This window comes from Excalfactoria chinensis, chromosome 3 (genome assembly GCF_039878825.1).
Source record: "Excalfactoria chinensis isolate bCotChi1 chromosome 3, bCotChi1.hap2, whole genome shotgun sequence".
Classification (NCBI taxonomy): domain Eukaryota; kingdom Metazoa; phylum Chordata; class Aves; order Galliformes; family Phasianidae; genus Excalfactoria; species Excalfactoria chinensis.
Window position 1 is genome coordinate 81,876,793 of NC_092827.1, and position 20,547 is coordinate 81,897,339.

At 40.0% G+C, this 20,547-nt stretch overlaps 1 long non-coding RNA gene across 1 annotated transcript in view; it reads left to right on the forward strand.

Moving 5' to 3' along the window:
* Nucleotides 1–749: 749 nt before the first annotated feature.
* The window catches only part of LOC140250095 (uncharacterized), a 32,983-nt gene continuing 13,185 nt past the window's right edge, over nucleotides 750–20,547 (forward strand). The window contains exon 1 of the long non-coding RNA XR_011903105.1: nucleotides 750–839. This is a non-coding gene — a long non-coding RNA (uncharacterized lncRNA). The remainder of the gene's footprint in view (nucleotides 840–20,547) is intronic.

Below are 20,547 nucleotides of genomic sequence, written 5' to 3' on the forward strand. Positions count from 1 at the left end.
TAAAAGAAACAACAACAAAAACACCTTGGCTGGGGGACTGTTCAGCTCAAACAATAAAATGTTTTTCAGGATTCCCATCTCAGGATCGGGATATAATAGCTATTTAAATAACAGCAGGCCTTATTTTGATGAAGTAACTTTTGTAAATTGTTTAACTTTACCTTCAGTAAATGGCATAAACAATAACAGCAACAAGAAAAAAAGCTTGTTTTCACAGAAAATTCAGAAATTTACAGGAATTTCAGAGATTCTGGGGGGATGATGGTCATGGGTAGAATGGCAGGGACTATATTAGAAGAAAAAACAGAGATCAGCTGTGTTTGGAGAAAATGAAGCAGTTGGCGTGTGTGCCACTGACAGCACAAAATTAAGTTTTTAGCTATTTACACTGCTGAAATAGGAACTAATGCAATGACTGGAATAGAAAGCTTTCTTCTAGCAGGATATAAAATATGATGAAACTTGGTGAGTAATATTACTTAATTTACTGTTGCAATCAAGTGGTTTATATGAATGATATAAGAAGAAACATTTATTTTGTTGTACTCATCTTTGTTTCAAGTAATGTAACATTTTTTGACCAAAAAAATTTTCATCTTAGAAACTGTATGGGAACTGTTGAGTCATGGCCTGAACCACTGATTGATCACCTGAGGCAAGCACTGAGTCAGCCCTGGGAGCACAGGTGAAGACAATTCAGCTGTGTGACTGGAAGGGGTGCAGCCTGACTGCACCTCTCCCAGACCCCATTTAAGGGCTGACTGCCATTAAGGAAGGTTTTTTTCTGGGGTTATTTCCTTTGTGGAGTCTTTTCTGCTCACCGAGATCTTTGGATACAGGTGAATATTTCTTTACTGTTTGTTTCTTTTCCCTTTTTCACCATGGCAATCTTTCTAGCTGTTATGCCAGTTATAACAGAAGCTATATATATACACATATATTTGTTTTGTTTTTTGCTGTTGCTTTGTTCTGCTTTTATGCTTGTGCATGAGAATCCAGCTGAGAAACTTCTGCATAAACTGCAGCCCTGTGGCAAATATTTGTCTTTATTGAGCTGTGTGAAATGATCTTCCAAGTCACTCTGGATAGAATAAGTTGTCTTTTTAGGGGTTGGATGTCAGTGGGATGCAATTAGTAGAGTCACTGGAGTGTCTATGATCTGAGAAAGGAATGCGATAAGCTAAAAAATCCCAGTTAGAGGTAAGCTTTGCTCCAGATCACTGTGCTGTGTATTTTCAGTGTGCTAGGCTGTTATACTCTATACCCCATGTATCTATCCCACAAGAAATCTGCAGGATGAATCTTTAAATGCTAAATGTTTAAACTTACAGGAAAATCTTGGCTAAACTCACTTTATGGTAGATTAGAGCTATTCTAGAAGTTTATCTCACTTTTCCCTTTCATTTTGTTGTCACTGCTAAAATTAGTTTATGAAGTAATTTATGATATTTGGTTTTAAGAGTTTGCTTTCTCCTTATTTATTTATTTTTTATACAGGCAGTAATGATAATGAATGATAAATCTAGATAACTGGGATTTATTTCCCCAATTACTGTATTGATACAGGAATGAAAAAAGTTTTTTTTTTACTTTCAACTCATTTTAAAAGCTCATTGGATGTTAGATTTGGTTGATCTCCTTCATTGCAATTCCATGCTGAAGTGGTCACTTAATGCTTATTTTCACCTTTAAAGATGAAGATAAACAGGAAATTAACAAAACAAGAGTTTAAGAATAAAGTAGGGAATGAAAAGCTATCTTGTCTGATTTTGTTTCAGCCCTTTCTGAGTTTTAAAAGCTCAAATGACTTTATTTTCCATTTGTAGCTCTGTTCCTTGTCTCTTGGTCTTCAGCCTATGACTGTTTATTTCTACTTGATAATGGCCGTTTTCTGGAATTCTTAGAATTCTGTTTGTGTAAGACTGACTCCATGGGCAATCAGGATTATAAGGTCCCTGCAGATCTCCTGGCTTATTCTTTGAATGTAAAGCTTTTATTTACATCAGCAGATTTCTCTTCCATATGATTATAAGTAAATTAAGCTTGGAGTTTCAATGTTTATTGAAAGGTAGATGCCTGTGATATAAATTATGAAGAAACTCAATTTCTGTGTATGTGTGAATTTCTCAATTTCTTCACAAAAGATCAGAAGGATCTTCAGTTCTAGGCCTTAATTATTAAGGGCAAGAAGCAGTGCAGCAAAAAACTTCATTGGTGTCTTCATATGATGTATCCCAGCAGTTAGTACAAGCCACCACTTACAGTACTAATGTATGAATAGCAAGTGTGACTTGATTCACTAGAGTGTGTGCAAAGAGGTTTCTAAATATAAATGTAGTATTTAAGAGTCAGTTACTGTCAGTCAAATCAATTTGGATCTTAAAAGTATATGACTGTATTTTTGATGTTGAAAAATGAGAGCAGCTACTATGTGATGCACTTTTAAGAAATGCTGTGGTTATTTATCCATGCTGTAGTAGTCTGTGATAGAAGCTGATGTGACTGTCCAGAGATCTGTATCTCTATATTTAATTTGTATATATACACCATACACATAAGACATTTTTCTGGCCTAAAAAAGAAAGGCCTGTAGTGGAGAGTGCTGTCTATTGCCATGTCCAAAGCTGGCAAGGGATTTTAAGCAGCTGAGGTTTGCCTTTGCGTGTAGGAATTTCCTTCTTCAGCTGTACACAGCAATTAAGAGACCTCATATGCATTAGCATGTATTATATCCCTTTTGTCTTGTTTGTTTTAGTGCCACAGCAAGCAGTCTGAGTTGGACTTCTGACTGCATCTTATTAATACTGTGGAGGTTCTTTTTGTATGACAATCTGGTAATTTTAATTAAACATGAGATGACCCTAATCTTATCATAAAAACCTCTACAGATACTTGGTGTGTAGAGGAAAATGGGGAAAAGAGGCATAGGAAACAGAACAGTGTATAACTGCTTTTTATTCCTGATGAATTTTCTTTTAAATATTGATTGTTCATTATATACTCTAACATCATATCAGGCTGGCATACAGGATGGGGTAGAAGTCAGGAGAAAGATTATTGTATAAGTAGTGAAATGAGTACACTGCCATTTGGAAAAAGAAAAATAAGTTTTAGCATATTTACAGGAGGTTTTTTCCCTAGGGAAATGCCTCAGCTTGATTTCATTGTAGCATGGAAAACACTGAAACTATCATAAAGAAAATTTTTCTATGACATTTCTATTAACTATAAAAGCTAAGTTGCAACTAGCAGTTTTTGCCCTGTATGCGCCACCCACAAGACCATAGCCAGTGAATTGACCATAACCTAGTTGCTTCAACAAGCGGCCAGATGTAATCTAAAATCAAAATGTTTAGCGGTGCATTGGTTTGGGTTTGCTTGTTTGTTTTCTTTTTTTAATCCAGAGAAACTGCAGTCCTACAGAAAGAATCATCTGAACCTTCCAGTCTCTATGTGGACTGGATAGAGTCGTTGACTGGAAGAGTTTGCTTGGTTAAACTGCTGTAGTTGAGAGAAATATGTTCAAAATGTACTTAAATATCTGACATTTCATAACAAGAATAAAAACAAATACGAAAAGGCCTTAAGTGGCACCAAATTCATGCATGATTACTTTAGCATGGGTATTGTGTACCTTTGTGGGCCTCGCATTAACAGAAGGTGTATTTAGTGTCATAGGAATACCTAAAGGCACAAGACAGGGTTTGCAAGTATTGCAATGGTGTAAAAGAGACCAACTGACACAGTACGGAAGCTCAAAAAACAGTTTTTCACATTAAAAAATTTAAAGTAGGGTGATACGTTACTCTGTGTATAATACAGAAAGATTAGGGGGTATAGACTTTTCCACCCCTTTCTCAGCTAAGCATTTTTTTTTAGTGTAACCTTGTGTTTTTCTGTGGTTCTTCAGCTTTCTTTCTACTAGTTCTGCATTATCAGTTACTACATGACCCTTTCTCTAGATGGACAGGTCAACTTCTAGCATCAAGTATGTTCAGCTCCATCAGAATGGAAGTGAGAAATGTATTTAAGTGTAAGAATGCAAAATAAAGGAGCTCTGTTTAAAGAGCTGATGGAGTCTATGCACACTTTGTTTTTTCTTTCTAAGTACTTCACATCAAAAAAACCATCTGCTGGTGATGTCTAAGGGAACGTACTTGGTTTCTCACTATCCTGTTCCATCTGGTTCAATTGCTGTGTTGTAACTGTGGCCTGTCCTTAAACTGGAAAAAATACATGGCTGGGAGGCTTCATGAGAGTTTGTGTCTGCAGACTTAGTTTGACTAATTTCTGAAGCATTCCCTGGAGATGTCCATCTCTTTCCATTCCTATAGTAGGAATTACAGGATGATGATGCTTCTAACTTAGGCCCCACGATTACGTATGCAGTCTTAGACAAGCTGAATTGAAGCATATGCTAGGTTCTCAACACAGCTTCTTTAGTGTTTTTTTGTTGTTGTTGTTTTTGTTTTTTTTTTTTTCCTTATAGTTTTCTATCATTTTTTCCCCTTCTGGTCTTTCCTATGGCCCTTTTTGTCCCCTTGTACTGTCTCGCTCACTGACTTTTTCTCTTGTTAGTCTAGGCCAAGTAAGATTCCTTAAAATGTTGTAAGTATGCATGAAGGTGTGGAGAAGATGATGTTCAACTGCTCTCACAATAATATGAGCGTATCATGCTGCTGGAGTGTGCTTTCTCTCCAGAGCTGAGAGCAGAAAAAGGCAAAAGGTGCACACCAAGGAGAAAAATCTCTCTGTAAAAATAAATACCTATTTCCTCACCAAAAAATGAAAGTCCAGGAGATGTGTAACAAAATTTTGTAATCAAACATTGAACCATAAATTTCCTCCAGAACAAGACTCAAGGGTTGAAGGCTTAGGGAGTGTTTCCATGTGGCGTGGCACCATCTTCATATTTCAGTTTTTGTTCCACTGCTGTGTAATGGAAAATGAAATCTATTTCTTGCAAGACAGCTTTGGGGGGACAAACATTTGATTTTTCTGGAATTTTGACTGCTCTTGTTGCCCTGTCCAGATTCACTCTGAGGAACTCACCTTTCTGTCCTCTCCACTGTTTCTGCAAATAATTCAGGCAAACATTCTTGATATGTGTTCCTATTTTCTAGTGATTACACTGAAGTGAATTGTGGGGCATAATAATTACAAGATGCTATTGATTGCATGTAGTAGTGTTTAAGACTCGCCTTCAGCAGGACATAAGGTATTTGGGGAGGTGACCCAGTCTTTGTATTTCCTTTCACCTTCCTGCTCTTTCTAGATGTCTTCAGTAGGAAAAGCAATAAGGTTTGGGGTACAGTACAACACATAGGTCAAGAGATATCCTGGTGAGAATTTGATTTTGTTGTAAGGGGAGAAAGAGCAAATTTACTTAATCTGCCCTGGCTCCAGGGTGGAAATTAAACACATTTCAGTTTAGGAGGAACTTTTATAAGCAGCAAACAGAAATACAGGATGCTTTATTTTTTATTTACTTTATTTTTTATTTTTTGTAAATAAAGACTCCAAAGAACTACAGTTGCAAAATAGGATTTTCTTTCTTAAAATGTATTCATGCTCATGCGGTAGATGCTGCTCTGTTGTAGTTTCCTCACTTCACATGAGAAGTTGTACAAATGTGGACTTCAAGGAGCTTTTACACAATTTGTCATAAAAGACAGCCTCAGTTAATTTATCACGCAAATGTCTTTGTCTGTAAGGACTCATCAGCTTCATAGCAATAGCATTAATTGTAATTCTCAGCCCAGTGTGTAAAGGTAAATTGTAGATTTATCTATGTGTATTGCTGCTGCTTGCTCCATCTTGGTGGTGGTGGTGGGGGGGGGGGGGGGGGGGGAGAACCCTAATCCTTTGCTCTCTCTGCTTCTGTAGCTTTTAGACAAGGGTCTGAGCTTCCTTCAAGCACCAAAGGTATCATCTCTCAAAGGGCTTAGGGAAAGATTAATAAAAATAGAAAGATGGAGGGAAAAACTTTGTGTCCCCCTCCCCATCTACAGGGCACTTGTCACTGGCGTGCCAGGAATGAAACTATTTTCTGTCACTTGCTGAGCATGTCTGTGCCCAAATCCTCAGCTTGATTGGCACAGCTCTTCTTAAGTCAATGGAGCAACTCCACTTGGGACTGAGATGCTGCAGATACAGCCTGTAATGTAGGCTTTCTAGCATGCTGAATGCAGGCAGGAACATGGTGCTGATCTGTGCATTCTTCCACTAGGTGAGCTGCCCACACAGCTATAAGGCTGTGCAGATGTAAGTTTTGGAGAAGGGATGTGATGTTTTTATAGGATCTGCCTCATACCTGTTGTACTGAATTCACTTCAAGGATGGAAATTTAGGCAACTGGGACAGAGTTAAATCAGGTTTTAGGAGTATGCTAGTGTGAGTTTACACAGCGTCTTAATTTGTTTGACCCTTTCTCCTCTCTCCTGATGGAAAATAATCTCAAATCTGGATTTTTCTTTTCATTTGTGCCAGAGTTCCTGCCAGATTATGCCCCATGGGGACTTGACCTTTTAGCCATGTAATTGAGGTGTGAGCTTAAAAAGTATACAATTTCTACACCTTAATCATTCTAGGGACCACAAAATTACATCCAATTCATTTGTAAACCAGTCATGTGAGAGGGAAGGTCTGGAAGTACTGAGCAAACTGCAATCACTTGCTGAGTGTTTGGAGAAATTCTTCCACTTTTTAGGTGGAATGTGGCAACTGTTAAACAGTACATGGCAATCACAGAGACAGTCTGGGACAGGATGGGAAACAGGAATACAATATTCTTGTGGGAACTGCGGGGGAAATAGAGAGAGACAGAATGCCCTGTAACATACTCCAGGATCTGTTTGTGCAAAGGAATGCACAATTGGAAGGGTGGGGGATGGAAGAGAGGAATAGGAAAAATAGACTTCCCCTCCATAAAATGGATATTATTTAAAAACAATAGCTGGGAATTTCTCAAATTGCAGAAAAATATGATGCAGAAGAAAAGAATACAGAGACAAACACAAAAGTGGAGGGAAGAGAGGGCTCTCAAGTTCAGCTGGATAGTTCTGGTAATTTCAAGACTACAGGAGAAATATTTATTCTAATCCGTGAGGCTTTTTGATACTGTTTAATTAAGAAGTACATGGAAGAGAATTTTGTGAAAAATTGCCATTAGAGAACATAAAACAGTGGGGATTTCCATATGGGGACTTTTTAAGCTGAACTTTAAGTAGGAACTTTTTTTTTCCCCTCTTTTTGAAACCGTTGCTTTGCATTTGCAGTTATTTTCAAGGGCAAATGATATTTTCGAGCCCACAAGCCTGTAACTAGGGGCAAGTTCAAAAGAACCATGTTCCTACTTTTATCCAAGGCTGTGTGACAACCTTTCAAAAATCTTTCACTGTACCTTTTAAAAAAAGCGGAGCCCAAAGTATCTGGCCTTAAGTTTTGGGTATTGAAGACTTTCCTTAGCTGCTAGATTAGGCACCACTTGCAAGCAGCAGAGCATGTGAAATTTGCTATTTGTTCCAGATGTCGAAAAGATGCCATATAACCTCTTGTACGCTTTTGGCTACACCTTGTCTGAGATTGTACACCACAGATATGGTTTATTGCTGCTTAATCTTCAGGTTTGCTGTGTTCCCAAGGGCTTAACACACGAGTTTGAGTACTATTGCTAGCTATTGAAATCCTTATCCTTCCAGTTTAACTGGAGGGTACTCCACAAGTCACCAGTCTGGACCTGATGCTGGTATCCTGTCATGTCCTTGTTTCTGGTAGCACTGGAGTATTTTTCTTGTTTTATTTGGGAAATGAACTTAAGTTCTATTTAACAGATTTAACATTAATGAATCCAAGTTCTGGAATGAATTGAACATTGGATTTAACTTAGCATTTTTGGAAGCGTTGCTCTTGATGTTGCTAGAAATTAGTGTATTTAGTGTAAGTGAACCTGCTCTTGAGAGGTTACATTTGAAGTTATCTTGTTCCATGTGGCTGAACTTCTGAGTTCCTGTCTACTTTAGCGAGCACAGGAATCTGCTCATACAACCCAGGCCCAAATTTCGCAACCAGGACTCTGTTTCATTTTTCCATAATACAGCATGTCAGCAGAAACATGACAGATAGAGTCAAGGGATCTTGGCTCCCAGGCTCCTACACTTTCTCTAGACAATAGTTTTCCCTTAGAAACCAATAAGTTATAGGCTAGAGACTGCTCTGTGTACAATTATCTTGGTCTTTTGGCTGGAAGGATTTAATGTAAGAGAAGAGGCTTACTAAGGCTTGTTACAGATGAGGAAGGGGGGAGTGAGGACAGTTGAAGCTTATGAGAAGGCTTTGCTTGCAGCAGAAAAGCATAGTAACCACTTAAAAAATATCTTCGCTAGTGTTTTTATTTTAAAAATGGAAAAAGTGAGTCAGCACTGAAGGCTCTGCATTCACTGCTATGTCCAAACTCAGCTGCTCCGGAGACTCTTGCTGTTCCCTCCCCCATCTATGCTGTTGGCACAATGGAATATAGCTGCTCCCAATATAGCAATGTGCAGTCCCTACCTTTGCATGGGCTCTAACAATGGTCCCAAGGGGTTTACTGCTGCAGGATTCTTATTTTTTTCCTGGGTTTCAAGCAATGGTGACCTCTGGACACAAATGGGGGGGGGGGGGGGGAGGGGGGGAAATGCTGGAACTCTTTTCAGGTGATGAATATTATCCGCAAGATTGCCCCTGGACCATTGGGTCAAGGGAGTGATGCTGCTGGAGTATGGTACTAGAACCAAGAAACTAAATGGATTTTCATGTACGCTTTGCCTTCCAGAGGGTAATGCATCCTTATTGTTGCCTTATGGCTGACATGCCTACAGAAAGAAATCTTTCCAAATTTTATAACTCCCTCTGGATGTTATTATTTCTAGTTCCATGTTGTATTTTGCATTGTGGCATGAGGAAAAATTAGGTGTATTAGAAGCTCTAGCAGTTATTGGGTCCATAGGAAATAAATAAGAGTAGATTGGCATCTTCTTATCATAGGGAACATACTGTGGTCACAAACATATGTGGAACACACCATCTTCTGTCTGCTCATGCAGAAAGTTTCCTTTTTTTCTAAGGAAAAGCTATCTTGGATATTTTTTTCTTTGGTATCTCTGGTGGGTCCCAGTCCAACAGGGTTTTCAGAGCACACTGCAAGCCTAAGCATAATACACTCGTGCAGTGAAAGAGGTGTGTTGCATAAGAGGCCTTTGAGGCTTGCTCAGCATGGGGCTGCAGTGCAAACTGTCTGCAGAATGGATAAAAACCCTCTCACAGCTGAGGATTAGCACTGATGCTTGCCAGGGGCTCTTGATTTGAGAGAAGAGAAGGAAATTTGTTTTAGCGACTTTTACCAGCTATATAAACCACAGTTAGAAAATCTGATGTGTATCTAGTCATCAGCATGCCTGATCTGCGTTGGATAAAAGGGCGATGAGCTCCAGTTATGCGGCCCTCACTCTGTTCTGTTTTGCGGCTTGCTGCTTCTCTGCAGCCAGAGAGCTAGCAGGGCTATTTGCATATAAATCCCGAGCACTTGGCAACTTTTGCTTGCAACATGAGAGAAAGGGAAAGAAATGCAAATTCCCCAGAAGTTAGTTTGTGTTTCAGCCACACTACAGAAGATTTAGCTTATCCGTTCCATGGCAAACAGTCACAGCAAGTCTGCTTTCTGTCTGCAGCTTTGCTACTGTGGCCAGAGCGCACTGTCTGGAAGACTCTGAAATTCTGGGTTGAGGAAGGTGGTTGCAGTTAAACTGCTCTGAAACAGGGAAGTTCACTTTGTGCAGAGCAGGAGAGAGCTTCCCTGGAGGTCAGTCTGGAGCTCCTGAATGCTGCAAGTCCAGTTTCGAAGCACAGAGGGGAATTAAAAAGGGGATTTACAAAGAAGGTAAATAGAATAATAGAATCATTTGATTTGAAAGGAAACTTTAAAGGTCATCTGGTACAACTCCCCTGCAGTGATCAGGAGCACTTACAGATAGATCAGGTTGCTCAGAGCCTTGTCCAGCCTGACCTCGAATGTCTCTAGGGACAGGGTTCCAGTCACCACCCTGGGACATGTCTTACAGTGCTTGATTGTAAAAAGCTTCTTCCTTATCCCCAGTCTAAATCTTTCTTCTTTTAGTTTGACCATTTCCTCTTGGCCTGTCACAACAGACCCTACTTGAAAGTCTGTCCATGTCTCTTTTACAGCCCCCCTTTCAGATAGTAAGAGACTCATCTCAGTTCTCCCCAGAGCCATCCAGGATTACCAGCCCCAGTTCTTTCAGCCTGTTTTTGTAGGAGAGAGGTGTTCCATCCTTGTGGCCTTTCATCAGTCTCCAAGTGGTCCATGTCTCTCCTGTACTGAGGACTCTACATCTTGATGCAGTACTCCACGTGAGGCTTCACCTGCACAGAGGGGCAGGATATCCTCCCTCAACCTGCATGATCGCCACACCATATTTTTTTTCTTTGAACTTTGTATCTCTGAACTGCAGAAAGTGGTTACATGAAGTCATTAATAGGGAAATAAGAATGTCACCTCTGGATACACAATGCTTGCTTTTAGGAAGTCTAGAAGCTAGCTAGAAAGTCCTGCAAAGTGTTGCCTGCTATGTGGATTGCAGCCTTGTCTCTCAAACTTATGGATCACTTCTAGACTACCATTTCTAAGAATACATCTCAGGTAAAAGTATTCCTTAATTAGTACCTGGATTTTGTTCCCTATGTATGAAGGGAAATCTGTGGTGGTAAGAGCATCCTCCATAGGACTTCCACGGTCCTGCTCTATAGGTTTAGCAAACTGTGGTTTGCTTAGAATTGCAGTTAGAAGTGCCAAACTTTTATCGGCCAAAACATCTTCAAAATATGTTTTCTTTCTAAAATAAAAGCCTACACACCAACCTTTTATGGTATAGTGTCTTTGTAGCTTTACAGTTTGTACCATGAATGAAATGATAAGAAAATACAGTGCAGTCATTTGATGAGAGTGCGCGTCCACTGAGTGTGGAGGGAAGGGTGCTGAAAACCTGCTTGGCTTTCCATTCTTGCACAAGAGGGGAAAGAGACTTCTCTGAGTGCCTGGGAATGTTTCACCTCAGGGAAAGGCTTTCCCTCTACTGCTGCAGAGCCAGAGCTCTCATGCATATCTTGGGCCTTGTACAGTCCTCTGCAGAGAGGTGGGACAAAGGATGAACTGTGCTGTGGCAAATGGCCGCTTGAAGCTTTCCAGAGTCTGGTGCTCCAAGGAAAAACACATTCAAGCCTCACTGGTTCTCCAGAAGCCAACAAGCTTGCTGTCTTCAGCTCCCACTAGCACTGCAAATGGCATATACCCAGAGTGGTCGGGGGCCAATGTGTAAATCCTGTCTTTGTCATCCAGGGACACGATTACATATTTTGCACCTTTGTCTGCCTCCCATGCACTTGGCTCACAACTGTGTAACCTAGGGCTCTTTCTGACATTGCATACTCACTATGGCCATGGTCAACAACTGTTCTTTTCTGAATCCATCTGCTTTATTGAATTCCATTGCCTGGAGGATCATCCAGACCACTAGTAGAAATAAGGCTGCTATCTCACAAATCTGAAGGATTAGGAAAGATTGCATATTTTGCCAGTAAAAAGGCAGATTGGAGTAATTATTAATGGGAACTATGAAACAGAATATTTCAGTAAACGAAAATAATGTTCTTTCTATGAAGTTGTTACAATAGGAATATTTAAGGTTTTAAGATCTTCTGCTTTCCATTGAAAATACAGTTGAGTCTATGGTAGTAATTGATTCTTTGCAGGTTTGATGTTCTTTTATTTAGAACTCAGACATTTCTAATGCTGCATGACCCTTACTTGTTTGATGCATGCAAAGCATGTGGAATGATGCTGCTCACAAACTGTTAGGAACAAACTAACTCATCAAAGATCTCTTTCCCACTGTCAGATATCTTCCTTATCTGCCATGCAAGTGTGTGTGTAAAAGGAGGAGTTTGAGTTCATTTTAAGGATTCTGTTCTCATTTTTATAGGCAGATTTTCAAATGATCTATGTCTAAGTAGCTGTGATGGTAAAGGCAATAATTTCAGAAGTATGCTGTCAGTAGTAGTTGTTTCCCATGCAACTTGAAAATCTGGTGTGTAGACAATATCAGCCCATACTCAGACGCATCCTCCCAGTGAATGCCTTGTAAAAGTGGCCTTGAAACCATCTCTGGAAGTGACTTCTGCATGTTGCCTGTGCTACTTTTATCTGGTAACTTGCTCTTAATTACTGCGTAATAGCAGAAGCAAGATCTTTGTCCCAGTCTCTGTCATGCTCTGCATGAATCCCATCGATACAGAACCTGGAAAACAAGTTCCCTCTCTAGTGGGTGCATGTTCCAGTTGTCAAGTTCTGGAGAGCTTACCTCGTTTGTGTTGTTTCTATAAAGCAAAGCCCTACATATTGTGCTTGTAGGGCTCTCTCTCAGAAGAGAAGTATTCCATCTCCTCTCAAATGGAGGAAGGCTCTTGGAATTATGACTGAGCAAAAAGACAAAATCTTGAACAGAAAATGTGCAGAAGAACCTCTGCAAAGCAGGGCCTAAAGATATCTAGAGTCTGGAGTGTAATTACAGATTTCTCTCTTAATTTTCCAGTACTTTTAGCAAATATTGGCAGAACGAAGTATTCAAGTTATCTCAACCCTTATACTGCCACCCATACTGAGGTTAACACTGTCCTGCTATTGCCAGTGGATGAAGCATTCTTAAAGATATTAAAAAACAACAACAAGGTATTTTCTTAAAGCAGGATTTTTTTGAACAAAGTGTCTCACAAAGCTCTACTACTACGACAGTGAAATCAAGCACCTTTTTTGAGGGGATGGTAGAATAAAGGTTGTCCTTTTAAAAAAGAAAAAAAAAAAAGCCACAAGAAAGCATGCGTCTAGATAAGGCAGTTTGATTACTTTGCATATGCAGGCAGAACTGCAGGCTGCTGTTGTTAGGGGGGCATAAATGACGCAAACTGTAAGCCATAAATGTCTGTTGCTGTGAAAGAGTGGGTGCAGTTTTTGGTGAGCTGCGGTGTGATATTTCCATCTGATACTTAGAGCCAGCCAATAGCAGCAGGTGATGTGAGGCCAAAGAGCACAGCATGTTCCAGCAGCACCTGAGGCTTGTTCTCAGTGGCACACTTACTGCACACTGCACAGCAAGCCTCTCATTGCTTCGTTGCTGAATTTGGTGCATTCAAACTGAAAGTACTTTCCTTTTGCCCAGATCTTCAGTGAGGAGGGACTGGTTCCTGAGCGGGGTGATCTACAGCACCATAAATAGTTCTCAGATGTGTTGGTGTTGATTCTTCCCTAGCATATATATGCATGTATCTTTTTCATTTGCATTCAGAAGTTGTTCTCTCAGCTGGATTTTACTCCCTGCCCTGTGCAGTAATTACCACAGATGGGCATTTCCATCCTTTGCTGCTCTATGTTTTTCTCTGTGCAGTTTAGAAAATCACCTCTTCCTTGATCAGGCAATGAATAATATGTCCTGTGCTACATGGAATGCCAAGAGGGACTGATGTTTCTGTTCCCTTTGTGAACAAAGAGAAAGCAGGAGATGCACCTATCCACATAGTTTAATTACCTTTAGCAAGCTGTACTCTGAAGTATATGGTAATGTGCTTTGGTTTAGGAGTGAGACTTTGTTGCTGCAAATGAAGGGACCATATCTAATGTTATTCTGTTGAGTTCACTGTCTGTGTTTGAGAAACTGAACTAAATTGTTTTAACAAGGGTGATGTTATAGTTTGTTCTCAGGGTACATGGTGCTGGGGTGCACAGCTTACCTCACAGGGTTCCTGAAGGCAATGGGAAACATAGAGCTTGTTTTACACATGTACCTGGAAATTCCAAGGGAGCCTTTGGTGATAGCTTTCTGTAGACTGAGCAGTCTGGAAAGGAGTCATCAGCCACTGAGTCCAAGCAGATGTGCTTCAAGGATTTCAGCTGGAGAAAACTGCAGTGTAAATAAGAGTTATCTATACCCAAGAATCAGACAAGGAATAGACCAAAACTGTTTTGATTACCTACTCCAGCACAACCTGGCTTTTACATGTCTTTGCTGAATATAAATATGAGTGATTTTTGTCTCTCTTTTCTTGGCTGGTTGTGTTTTCTTTTTCTTCCTCTCAGAAATGCATCTGTGGTTTTATATTCCCAAGGAGCCTAAGAGCCTATCAGTAGGAAGAAATGTGGCCTATGTGGTTGTATCTCAATTTTGCAGAACCATGACTATAAGAAACTGGTTAGGATTACTTAGATTTATTTTAGCACTAGTGTTGTCATATGATCATTGCTGCCCACTGAGCCTGCTGATGTACCATGCAGTCAGAAGACCTCATCAGCTCCATGAGTTTGCATTCCTCTGGGCTGTAGGTGCTCATAAGTTGCAGCAAGTATGACCCATTTCTTCAGGAATTGCTCATTTAGATGGCTATAACATCCTCTGGATATTGTGGGTTTCATTTTCCTTTCAATTTTAGGGGTTATGTTAGTTTGTAACAAAGTTCTTCTCCCAGTGTTACTGAATACTTTTGCAAACTGTGAGCAAAAGGAGAATTTAATGTCTGCGTTTAATTTATGCTCCCTATGTTAATGTATATACCTTTAAATCTCAACTGTATGACAGAACATCTGAGTGAGGAAACCTAACTGCAACTCTCAATACACACTAGAGGAATTATTTTATCTGTGATATGTAAGGAATCTAACCATCTTTCTGCAGAACACTCAGTTTTGGACTCCAAAGGAGATTAAATTTGTGCCCAAAATACCTCAGATGTAGGTGTTGGAACAATTAGGATATAATTTGATAAAATTTCTTTTGGGTTGAAGCTCTTTTTTAAATTTTTTTTGGACATTATCATGTACCAGCAGAATTTGGATCTACACTTTGTTTGCACAGTACAAACAAATTGTAAGTAATTAAAGACAATCTTTTTTAATTGGCACAGAAAAGAAAAGTGTGTATGCATGTGTAGGTATATATACATATATATATATTTCAAGTGCTTTCCCCAAATAGAATGTTGTGACTCACGAAGAGAAAATGAAAATTGATTATATATAAAAAAGCAATTTGATATACTTCTAATGTATGAAATCCTCAGGCTTGTGCCAGGAGAAGGGAGTGTGAAACTTAGCAGGAAGGTGCAAAGCTGGAATGAGCTTTATGTCTTAACTTGCATTGTCAGTTCGTTTAAACTCTTCTGTTTTTTCTAGCATGTTAGTCTTTTATGTGCAGAGAACTCTAAAGGGAACTCTAAAGAAAACCTCTAAGGTTTTAAGTCAGACTAAGGCTGACAGTTGTGTGAGTATGACAGATTAAGGACAGAGTGGAGTTGCTGTGATTTGTTGCTGTATCTCTTCCTTGAAACGTTGTGTGTGCTGATGAGCTGCTTATACTGAGCATCTTTTCCGTAAGGTGCCCAGCCTGCCCTGTGAGATATGCCCTGCATGCCCTTTGGAAGAAGATCTGCTCCTTTTTTCTCTGTCTGTTGGTCAAGACTGGCTGCAGTCTTGCACTCATCTGGTCCCAGTTTCTCACATCCAGCACAGGACCTTTGTGATGGCACCACAGATCTCACCATGCATCTCCCTAGGAGGACAACCAGATAGGAGTGAAAAGGGATGAGGAAAGCGGTGCACAGACTGTTCTGGTCCAAGTGCATAGTCAGGATATGGTGAAAGGATGTGCCCTACCCTGGGAACTGCTGTGTTCTCTTCCATCCTGCTGCCTACCTGCAGCTTCTGCACTTCCTTTTCTAAAGGAGGAGGAATATGAACTCTGAAGGACTGAAGTAGCAGCAGGAAAATTATGTTTAAATTAATTTCTGTTTAGTTACTGACAACAGCAAAGTTTGCATTTTTAATGTGTAACATATTTATTAGTGTCTCAGGAACTGTGATGATAAATTCTCCTCTCTTTGAGGGGGGGGGAGAGAGAGAGAGAGAGAGAGAGAGAGAGAGAGAAGTGCAATGGCTGTCTCATTTCAGCATATTAGTACATGTTAACTGCTTTGGAACTCCTCTAGGCTGAAGACTTCCTTGCGTGGTTTTACTTCTACGTGGCATAAAACTCAGGTCTTAGAAGAACTACAATTTGACAGGGTTCTGCAGCTGAACTGTGGAACAGGAGCTTTGGTAGACCTCCCTGTGGGTGTTCAGGAATTCTGTGACTCCAAAGTTTGCACTTTAATTGTAGTGCATATTCCTGCCTGACAGTAATTTTGTACTGGGGATGTGCAAGATGAGAACTAGCTGATTTTGGTGCAGGACTATGCAGATGCTGTATGTTGTCTTTTGGTGAGGTGTTTGAGCCAAGTGGGTTCCATGTCTGGTGTTCCTAACATCATGGTGGACACAGCACACCTTGTGACTCACAGTCAAAGCTTGTCTTTTTTTTTAAGAGTCTGGAGATTTTGGCCCCATTTGCCAATAGCTTATTAAGGCTCGAGAAAAATTATACAACTTGCTGCAGAGTTTGTGGCTGATCCTGGAACTGACCCAGCATCTTTGTGTCTCAATCTATTGTCCCAGTCACTCTCTGTTCTTCAGGGTCTGAGTCAGCTCTTCTCAAACATCTTTTTTTCCATTTTGCCATTTTTTCCTGATTTTGTGTTCTTCCCCCCTAAGCAAAATTCTGCCTCCCCTTCTATTTTCCCTTCTGCCACTCTTCATTATTCAGTTTTTAAATATTCAGAAAACTGAATCAATGGCAATGAAACACTGTGGAAAAACAGTTACAGTTGGACGGTGCTCCATAATCTCATTGCTTATTGTGTTAGAGATAGTTTATTCTGTTTTATCTTCTTGCAAATAAGTTACCCTTTTTCAAAACTGGCAATTTTATTTATTTAAGCTCACTATTGGTTCTGTAAGTTCAATAGTATTTACTTTTTCATTTAGTAAAGTTAGTTACCTTCTCAGGGGGAATGTAGAGGATACAGAATTCTCTCAGGGTAAGTGTTTAGATTTTATCAATGTGCATACTGTCCAAGTTTGGACTGGAAAAAAGGTGAAAATGACCTCCGTGACAAAGAATTGAGGGATTCCTTTTAAACATGGTCATAGGAAGCAAAAGTTCTCTTTAATGATGGTCTAGACAGTTCTACATTTTCGGTGGAGGTCATTGTAATGTAAAAGTGAAGCTCCAGTTGTAAACTGCTGGTGAGACCAACTTAGGAAAGAAGGAATTTGCTTTGGAGGGTGATTTTAGGGTCAAAGGCAATGCTCTCAGATCACACAATGTTACTGGCGGGAGGAAATATTGCACCTCAATTGACATCATTGCATTGTTTCATGAATTGTGCTTTTGTTTTATCTCTACACTGGTTTGGGAACATCTCTGAAGGTTAAAATTATGACATGTTGGCATTTAGCTGGCATCCTCTTGTTTTCTTTGTTTAAAAACATGGTCAGAACAACTTTCTTTAGAAGTTTGATTTAATGATTCTGGCACTAATATTGTACGTGAATGTATTAACAGCTTTTATGCTGTCTGGCTACGTTCAGCTTGGTGAGAATTGGCCAAACTCATTTTCCATGTGTTCCCATTCAAACATGGCTGCACAGTCATGTGTGGTGCTGTGCATGTATTGCAGATGGGAATGGAAGGAAGAGTCTAAACTTCCCTGTTTTTTTTCTTTGTAGTCTGTTTTATGGAGAGCATGCTAATATTACTACAGTGGTATCAGTTTTCTATTTTTCTTTCTTTCAGTCCCATTTTGTCATCATGCAAGTTGGACATAGGAAGCAGACGTTTTTGTTTGTCATTTTTTTTTACTCATTATTCCTTTCTTGCTTTGGTGGGGAGCTGTAGTGTTAGTGCTTGCCAGCAACAGTAAAATCTTAATGAGGTATTTGGGAAATCCCAATGGAAGTCCTGACACATGTAAAGAAAATACAGAATAAATGCAGGAAACATGCAGGGCAATGGTTAACTTTATGGATTGTCCTGCCACACATAGCACAGAATGTCATTTGGTCATTTGTTTGACTGTCCTTGATGAATGTTTTTCACATAATTATACCTTTCCTCACAGGAAAAGTAGTAGCTGGTTTCACCCAGGCACCTGATTGGTGTAGCCCAGCCTTTTGAGAAAATCCAGATGCATTTTGGAGATCTTTGCCAACTTCTAGCCCGAACAGGTCATGGAGAAACTTTTGTGTTGGTAGTTCTGCAGTTCTTTCAGAAGGCACCACTTCTGTTCCTTTTGCTGACATTGCCTCCCCAGGCTGACAGCATGGAAGAGGCAGGACATGGAGCCCCCTTGTTGACCATCGAGGTCTTGTCTCAGCACTTTTCTGTTGCTAATTTCTGGACTTTGATAGCGGCAGCGCTTTCAGCAGATCAGTGCACATTAGCCCTGGCAAAACAAGAAAAGCAAAGCTAACTTACGGAGCAGCAGGGCTTTAGGCAGTCTGAACAGTGACTTACTTTCTGTATCAGTGTTACACTCACACTGCTGTCTGCAAACTGTGAAGGTAAACGCCCAAAGAGGGAAGGCAGTGGCTGCGGGGTGAGCTGTAAATACAACAGTCTGTGAATCAAACCACTCTCTCTCTCCCACCCTTTCTAGAAATCTATCAAGCTGGCAGGCTGCCCTGCTTGAAATAAATGTGGAAAATATTATGTAACTTTGCCCTCTGCGCTACGCCGGCAGCGTAGGCACAGGTTTTAGTTACACTATCTGCTGTGGCTATTTTTGGTGACCAAAGGCTTCTCTCATTAGATTTATGTCTCTATTTCCTTTCCTTCCCCCACTCTCTCGTTTGTGTGCTTTTTTTTTCCCTTCTTTTCTCCAGAGAGAGCAGAAAGCAACTCAACATCTGCAAATGGGAAAACAAGATGAGCAAAGCTGTTTGAGGGCAGGCTATTCCATTTCTTTATTTTTATTTTTTTAATGCAGCCGGAGGAGGAATATTCAGCTTCTAACTGTAGCCAAGTACTGAAACAGTCTGTCCCTGCTCCCCTCCCCTGGAGTTTTATGCTGTGTCAATACCTCCCTCTGCTGAAAGCTCTACATTCTTTCTTTTACTCTTGACTACTTTTTCCCCGTGGCAGGACTTGCATAGATGAGGAGCAATCTGTGATCTATAACAGAGCAGCCTGCTTGCTTCAACACAGCCTCCCTACCAAGATTATATGCTACAGAGAGTGCATAAACCTGAACTGTTCATCTTTCCTCAGCGTGACTGCTTGCAGACTACGATCTGAGGTTAGGAAAAGATGAAAACTCGCAGTCAGATGACTTTTAAGAATACTTTTTAAGGAACCTCTGTTCTGGAGTTCAGCTATTGTCAAGGGCAATCCTGTTTTAAGAGTTTTACATGTCCTCCTGCTTTTAACCTTATTATTTTTTCCATCATTTTTATTCCATTAATAAGTTTTTGTTTTAGAACTAGTAAAATTACACTGTGGTTTATGATCCATTGTGCTGTATGAAATACCACATAAGACTTTCAGTGTTGTGCTTCTCAAAGAGATTGAATTGTCTTAATGGTTGGAAAAATCTGTGAATCATCTCAGCTACAGCTGGTACAGTTATTAGGGGGCTCAAAGTCAAGAACTCTGTTTTTCAGAGGCTGCAGCATTAGTGACCCAAACCAATCATTCCTCATCTCAGAGAAAAGAATGTGAAGTGACTAACAGATATGATTTTCCTTACTTGTAGGATAGTGGTTTTGTTAAAAGAGGTGACTAACTGAACTTAGTGGAGAAATGGACAGCTTCAAGGTTAAATCTTGAGTTAAGCCTTCAATTTTCTTGAATGACTAGAGGCAAAAAGCCCTGGTTCAAAAGGGTATTTTTCTTTATCTCTGTCTACCCCTCCAGAAATTGTGAAATTGTTTCAGGAATGGCTAATATTCTGCAAAGTAATAGCTAAGCTGCAGCATTTCACAGCTTGCTTTCATTAATAAATCTTAATATTTCCTGCTAAAGTTCAGCAGATTCAGAGGTAGATGAGTTTTCCCTCTGTTTGGTAGCAGATGGCAACAACCATGTTACATCAACCTTGTTTGGGGGGAAGTACAAATCAGGCCATTCCCGTTAACTTTTTCAACAGCAGTTTCTAATGTCTTTGGGGACTTTTGTAGAGTTAGGGATGAAAGAAGTAAGTCACAGTCAAATAAATATCATAAGGAAAAATTAGAAATTCTCTGTACAAACAAATAGTCTTAATTGGCCGGGGGGTTAAGAAAAACGCTCACATGCAGAGAAAGGGTAAAAAACAGACAATAGGGTGCAGGAAGGAGCACAGCTGTAGGGAATAAAAACACTCAGGGGAAGGTTGTATAAGGAGAAGGAATCATTACATGGGTGAAGTTTTCAGGAAGGTGCTATTGTGTGGAGACTTTTGGCAAGACCTGACCTTATAAAGGAAGAAAAAGAACTACTTTTCACAAAAATGAGGGTAGGAATGAAGCACCAGAGAGAGAAATGGTGTATGACTGAAAGTGTGGTGTGGGGGTGGAGATTTGTGGGAATATGCCTT